We start from the raw sequence: 7,621 nt of genomic DNA on the forward strand, positions 1-7,621 counted from the left end.
ATAAAAAAAAGAAAAGACTGAATTTACCAAGCATTTCATTTTACTTGGATCCACAATCAAGCCCAGTAAAGCAGCAATCATGAAATTGAACAATGCGTTACATTGGTCAAGTCTTCTGCAAAAGACCTCTTAAAAGTGTTAAAAAGCAAAGACATCACTTTAAAACTAAGGTGCAGCTGACCTGAGCCATAGTAGTTTCCATTGCCATTGCCACAGTTAACATGTGTATCCAAAATCTGGAGTATGAGTAAAGAAGACTGAAAAAGAATTGATGCCTTTGAATTACAGTGCTGACAAAGAATATTGTGAACAATACGCACTGCCAGAAGAACCAACACATCTGTCTTGGTCCTCTGAAGCAGGGGTGATGAGACTTTATTTCGTGTATTTTGGACATGTTATCAGGAGGGATCAGTCCCAGGAGAAGGGCATCATACTTGGTAGAGAGCAAAAAGGAGGACGACCTTTAGTGAGATGAATTGACACAGTGGCTGCAAGAAAGGATTCATGCATAGGAACAATGGTGAGGATGGTACAAGACTGGGAAGTACTTCATTCTCCTGAACATAGGATCACTGAGTCAGAACCTAATAATTCTAATCCCCTTTCAAATCCATGCCAGTATTAACTTGAGTTTAAATTTAGAGATTTTTAAACGTAAAAATCTAGCCTGGGAAAATATATATTGGATTCAGATTTTATTTCATAATTAAATCATAGTACAATTATTTAGGTATGCTCAATTTTAGTTTTACACTACTCCCCTCCCTCCATGCCTTCTCCATTCTTGAGCTTTTATTGTTGCTTCATCTCTTGGTTGGTTGCAATATACCATTATAGTGAAATCAATTTCTTTATGTGATCCTTTTCCTTGGTACGTTGGAGAAACATTTTGAGAGATTTTTTTCCCCCTAAGCCTTGAGTTTTCCCTAAGCCTTTGGCCTAGTTTTCTAAATCAGAGTGTCTGTTACTTTTTGCCACGTTGATGGATATTTCCTTAGTTAGTTGTAAATAACTTTTGATTCTTTTTGACTAGTTCTGGGCTGCAGCCTGCCCTGTGATTGGCATTCACTTTGCAGGGATTGGTTAATAAACTATGCAATGCGATGAGTTGTATGCAACTATGCAAATGAAATGTCTGTGGCCTACTGAGAGGGGGAAAGGCCATGCCTTGACATTAGCAAGGAGTTGTGCATGTAAGCAGAAGTTTCAGAAACGGAACGGAAGGCAGAGGGAAGGAGAAGACAGAAAGAAGAGAGAGAAAGAGGACACAAGGAAGAACACTCTAAAAGAGCCAGAAAATGACAGTAACCAGCCTACAATGTGCCCTTTTGCACAGTCAGTGGTGACAGATCTGGGAGGGGTATAGTGACAGGGACAAAAGGAGCTTGTCTCGAGGAGCTGAGAAGAGTCTGTTCTGAGAAAGCCATGAGGAGGCCTCCATGAGAGATGCTCAGAGAGCTGTCATTCAACGAAGAAAGGAGACTTTCACCTACATGCTTCCTGATTCTGATCCTTATCCTGATTTGGACTATTCTTTAATAAACCACATAACTGTAAGTACAGTTTGTGAATTCTGTGTGGGCAATTGCAAAAGATTATCAAACCCAGAAGAGATGTAGAGCATGCCTTGGGATGAATGGCTGGTCTCAAAATTTGTTAACAGGTTGGAGAATGGAGATCTGCCTGACTCCACCTCATGGGAATCAGCCTTGAGCTAATGTTGACTTTCATTTTCACTGCCCCCCTGAAGTTAGACGGGTTCTGTTGCTAATACTAGCCCTTTTTTTGCAATTGTGGCTTAGTGCTTAAGCAATTGGATGCTAGCTGCAAGATCAGCGCTCCAAAACCACCAGTAGGAGAGGGGTGGAACAGTCTACTCCTATAAAGAGTGACAGTCCTGGAAACTCAGAGGGGCAGGTCTACCCTGTCCTATAGGGTCAGTGTGAGTTGGAGTCAACATTGATGGCAGCAAGTTTAGAAGCTCATTTTTTGAAAGAAGGTGTTACATATTTTACGATCCCTTAAATAGCAGAGTATTTTCTGACATCCTTACACTTGAAAAACAACTCAGCTGTCGATTTCCCCTCTGCAGTTCATTTAACACTGTGTGTTAGGCCAGGTTGTCTAGAGAAGCCAATCCAGTGACACTCATTTATGTATAAGAAAGAGCTTCATATAAAGAACTAATTGTATGTAAAGAAGGCATCCTAGCCCAGTCCAACTCAAAAGTCCGTAAGTCTGATGTTAGTCTGTAAGTCCCTCTTCAGATTCACATAGTTACAGAATGTTAATGCAGAAATATGAACCAGGAAGCAATAAGATTTCAGGCCAGTGGGAGCAGAGTCATGTGGATCCAAAGTCAGTGGAAACATTCCAGGGTGCAGACTGCTCTCAGAGTTGGGCAACCCCCATGGGGTCACCACTGGAGGCAAAGCCCCAGCAAAGAGGAAGGCAAAGTCACAGAGAAACAGTGAGGTTCCCAGGTTCATGTTATAAGAAGGCCACACTCTCCAAGGAGGCACTATCAGTCTGGGACCTGATTGACAGGTTGGACTCCACTCTTACACTTCCCTAAAACTTCAAGTCGACATAAACTCATCTAACTACCACAAACTGTAATGGTGAAGTCTAAGGACAGAGTTTGGGTTTTATCTGGGCAAGCTGGTTTCATTTTTATCTGAATAATTATAGAATTTTCAATATTGTATTTTAAAACATTTACCAGGATATGTGCAGTCATGTGGCCCCTTTTATGGACTTTTGGCTAGAACATGGTGGACTCTTTTAATTCTATTCCTCAACAGAGGAAATTTTTTCTGTTCTGTGTTATTTTTACTATTCCTATTCTATTTGCCTTTATTTCTCTTTTAGGACACAAATTATCCTTATGCTCTCTCCAGATTTTCTATTTTCTTTTTCCACAGCTGTCAACTTCTTTGCTTCGTAGTTTATAGCTCTTTGCTCTTTCATACTCTATTCAATTTCTTAGCTTTGTCTTTGTTCTTCACATGGAATTTTGCTCTTTACTGTCTTCAACATGCACTTTAATTTTGTTTCTGCTTTTTTTAAGGACGTTCTGAATTCCTTACCTTCTCTTCCCCTTTTATTTCACCCTGTTAGATTTTTACCTCAGTCCTACCTTTCCTTCGTTTTGTTTGAAAATCTGAGGATATCAAGAGGTCTCTAATTTTCCTCTTGGATCTTTAAGAGTTCTCTTGTCCTCTGGTTTTCCTGGATGCTGTGCTCTTCCTCTAGTTCTGTGTTCATTATTTTCCTTAGTCTCAAATAAGACAAGTTTTCTCTGAGCTCATTAGCTATATGCAGGTCAATTACACCAGTTACCTACCCTTAGACTCCCCACCTGTCCATGGAGATAGTGACAGAATCACTATCTCAAGTCTTTGTCTAGAAGATACATCAAAATACACAAAATACACAGGACATTAACCCACCCAAGGGGAGGATATTGTTTATATCTCCACAGGGAAAGAGGGACCAGACTTCAACCCAGTGCTCCAAGATGTGAATGCAACATGTCCGCGTGGAGTAGGGAACCAGTGGAGAGGTCTGAAGGGCCGGCACAATCCCAACTACGTGGATACCTGCTTCTCCCCCCAGAAGAATTTATTTCAAAGGACGGTACTGAATCTGCAGCCCGGGAGAGGGACATTCCTGATCGGAGTACACGGGTGAAGATGAAGGGGGAGGAGGAGAGAGTGGAGCACATCCTGGCCCACCAGGCCTTGAGGATGATGTTCCCGCTCAGAGCAGCCAGTCCACAGAGAGGACCACATGGCCAGCCCCACTATGAGACGTGACATCCCTCACTGACCCATAGCCCTACAGGGGACAACACTGGAGACACAGTGTGCGAATTGTGCCCGATCTGATCCTGCCACACCGAGGCAAAACACTAAGGGGGTGCAACAGAACAGCAAGGGAACGGAGCGGCGAGGTCCCCAGGGAATGCTGAAGGTGGACTTTGGGGCCAGGGCTTGGTGCCCCAACAGACTGGACTGGAAAATACTCCTAAAGGCCAACAAACAGTCCTTGAACTAACTACAAGCTTTTCTTTCTTGTTGTGTTTTCTTTTGTTGTATATTGTTGCTTGGTTGTGTTCTGTCTTGTTTTTGTGCATGTTATCGCCACAGGTGTGTCTAAATAAGATACGCTGGATGAACAATCTGGAGGAGAAAACAACGGGACCAACAGTTCTGGGGGGACATGAGAGAGGGGGAGGTGGGGGAATGGTAGTGGTGGTAACAAACCCAGGGACAAGGGAACAACAAGTGATCCAAATCGGTGGTGAGGAGGGTGTAGGAGGTCTGGTAGGGTGTGATCAAGGGTAATGTAACCAAGAGGAATTACTGAAACCCAAATGAAGGCTGAGCATGATAGTTAAAAGTCAAAGGAAATAGAGGAAAGAGCTAGGAGGCAAAGGGCATTTATAGAGGTCTAAATAAAGGCATGTACATATGTACACATATTCATATATGAGGATGGGGAAATAGACCCATGTGATATATTTATAGGTTTAGTATTAAGGCAGCAGATGGACATTGGGCTTCCACTTAAGTACTCCCTCAATGCAAGAAACTTTGTTCTATTAAACTGGCATTCTATGATGCTCACCGTCCTGACACAATCACTGAAGACAAAGCCCACATGGAAGAAGTATACCGGCCTGCGTGATCACAAGGTGCCGAAGGGATCAGTTATCAGGTATCAAAGAACAAAAATTATATCATTGGGTGCTCACCTCTGTTATGATCGCTGAAGATAAATGGGTGTATAAGCAAATGTCTCAAAGAAAGCTGATGGTGCCCGGCTACCAAAAGATATAGCATCTGGGGGTCTTAAAGGCTTGAAGGTAAACAAGCAGCCACCTAGCTCAGAAGCAACAAAGCCCGCATGGAAGAAGCACAGGAGCCTGTGCTATCACGAGGTGTCGAAGGGATCAGGTATCAGGCATCATCAGAACAAAAAAACCATATCATTGTGAATGAGGGGGGAAGTGAGGAGTGAAGACCCAAAGCCCATTTGTAGGCCATTGGACATCCCTTTACAGAAGGGTCGCGGGGAGGAGATGAGCCAGTAAGGGTGCGATGTAGCAATGATGAAACATACTACTTTCCTCTAGTTCCTAAATGCTTCCTCCTACCCACTATCATGATCCCAATTCTACCTTACAAATCTGGCTAGACCAGAGGATGTACACTGGTACAGATAAGAACTGGAAACACTTGGAATCCAGGGCAGATGATCCCCTCAGGACCAGTGGTGTGAGTGGCAATACTGGGAGGGTGGAGGGAGTGTGGGTTGGAAAGGGGCAACTGATTACAAGGAGCTACATACAACCTCTGTGGGGGACGGACAACAGAAAAGTGAGTGAAGAAAGATTTTGGACAGGGCAAGATATGACAAACTAATAATTTATAAATGATCAAGGATTCATGAGGGAGGGGGGAGTGGGGAGGGAGGGGAAAAATGAGGACCTGATGCCAGGGGCTTAAGTGGAGAGCAAAAGTTTTGAGAAGGATGAGGGCAATGAATGTACAAGTGTGCTCTACACAATTGATGTATGTATGGATTGTGATAAGAGTTGTATGAGCCCCTATTAAAATGATTAAAAAAGACACAAAATATAATTTTATCATTTTACTTCTTCTTTACTATGTGGTGCATAAAAAAATATAATTCCCAGCACAGACTTCTTTCAGTGACCTCAACTGACCTGTCCATAGGTCTTGGACTGAATAGTTTGTGGGGAAAGTATGTATATAATGATATTTCTGCCCCTTTGTTTTAAAAAATTAAACATCCCAAGATAGTGACAATAGAGCATTAGACCAAAAATGCAGCCTTTCAAATCACAGGGCCCCGTACAATTGCAGCTGTCCATGGTTATGGGGACAGCATCTTCTTTTTTTTTTTTTCCTATTTCTTTTTTTTTTAATTATATATTGTGAGATATTTATTTCTTTTTTTTTCAAATTTATTTTTTTTAATTTTTTTATTTTAACAATTTATTGGGGCTCATACAATTCTTTTCACAGTTCATACATATACATACATCCATTGTATAAAGCACATCTGTACAGTCTTTGCCCTAATCATTTTTTTCTCTTTTCTTCTTTTACATTTTATTAGGGACTCATACCACTCTTACCACAATCCATACATATACATACATCAATTGTATAAAGCACATCCATACATTCCCTGCCCCAATCATTCTCAAGGCATTTGCTCTCCACTTAAGCCCCTTGCATCAGGTCCTCTTTTTTTCCCCCCCTCCCTCCCCATTCCCCCCTCCCTCATATGCCCTTGGTAATTTATACATCGTTATTTTGTCATATCTTGCCCTATATGGAGTCTCCCTTCCCCCCTTCTCTGACAGCATCTTCTAAAAGGTAGTTTCCCCTCTTTAACTCCCAATTTTTCTATTTCCTGCTCACTTGCTTTAGATATTTGCCTAAACAATAGGAAATAGAGGAGTGTATAGTATGGGGAGTCCCTGGGTGGTGACAGTTAATGTGCTTGGCCACTAATTGAAAGATTAGAAGTTCAAGTCCTCCCTGAGATGCCTCTGAACAAAGGCCTAGCAATCTACTTCTGAAAAATCCGCCATTGAAAACTCCATGTAGCACAGTTCTATCTGACACATTTGGGTCAACTGGACAGTGACTGGATTAGGGGCAGTGGTAGGGGAATCAGTAGTCTTGTGAGAATTCTTTAAGGGTAGAAAAATGGATAACTCTTTTTGATACCAAGTCTGTTGGGAGACAAACTGTGGGTCTTCAGAATGGAAGGTGTAGGCTTAATTAAGTGGATTCCTACATTCTTAAGTCAGTGTCTAAATAAACGAAGCTAAGGTTAAACTATGACTGGTATTTTCCTGAATGCAGCTATTTAACACCATCTGGCTAAATAACATCAATTTCACCCAGATTTATATCTTGAATTGCCTGTCAGTTGTCTTTGATGCTGGGAAATCTTGTCTTTTTCTCTGTATATGAGGGTTATGCGCCTTTCAATGCTTTCGGGTAGGGGCCCTCAAACTACGGCCCCGCGGGCCACATTCTGCCGGCTGCGGACATTTATCCAGCCCGCCGGGTGTTTTTGCCTCATTTGTTTTTTTACTTCAAAATAAGATATGTGCAGTGTGCAGAGGGATTTGTTCATAGTTTTTTTTTAAAACTATAGTTCAGCCCTCCAATGGGTCTGAGGGATAGTGAACTGGCCCCCTGTTTAAAAAGTTTGAGGACCCCTGCTTTAGGGGATGAGCCTGAAGAGTAATTTATGAACTGGTATTGGACATATGGGCTAATATCAGATTAATGAACTTGGTCTGGACTGGGCTTTTTTTATTATACAATTACTCTTTTAGATAAAGCTCTTTCTTAAACATGAGTGTCCTGGATTTCTCTAGTCCACCCAGAGTAACACAAGCAATGAAGCCGACTGCCGTATTTTTCTCCCGCTCCTTTATACTCTTTGAACTTTCGGTTCACAGTTCTGCACAGGAACTATTGCGCCACCACCAAGGTTTCTTGTGAGGACGATAGTACTCGCCCTCTAGCTGGTTCCAATGCATGCACTAGGCCCCTAGGGCGCC

This window comes from Tenrec ecaudatus, chromosome X, assembly GCF_050624435.1.
Source record: "Tenrec ecaudatus isolate mTenEca1 chromosome X, mTenEca1.hap1, whole genome shotgun sequence".
Lineage (NCBI taxonomy): Eukaryota > Metazoa > Chordata > Mammalia > Afrosoricida > Tenrecidae > Tenrec > Tenrec ecaudatus.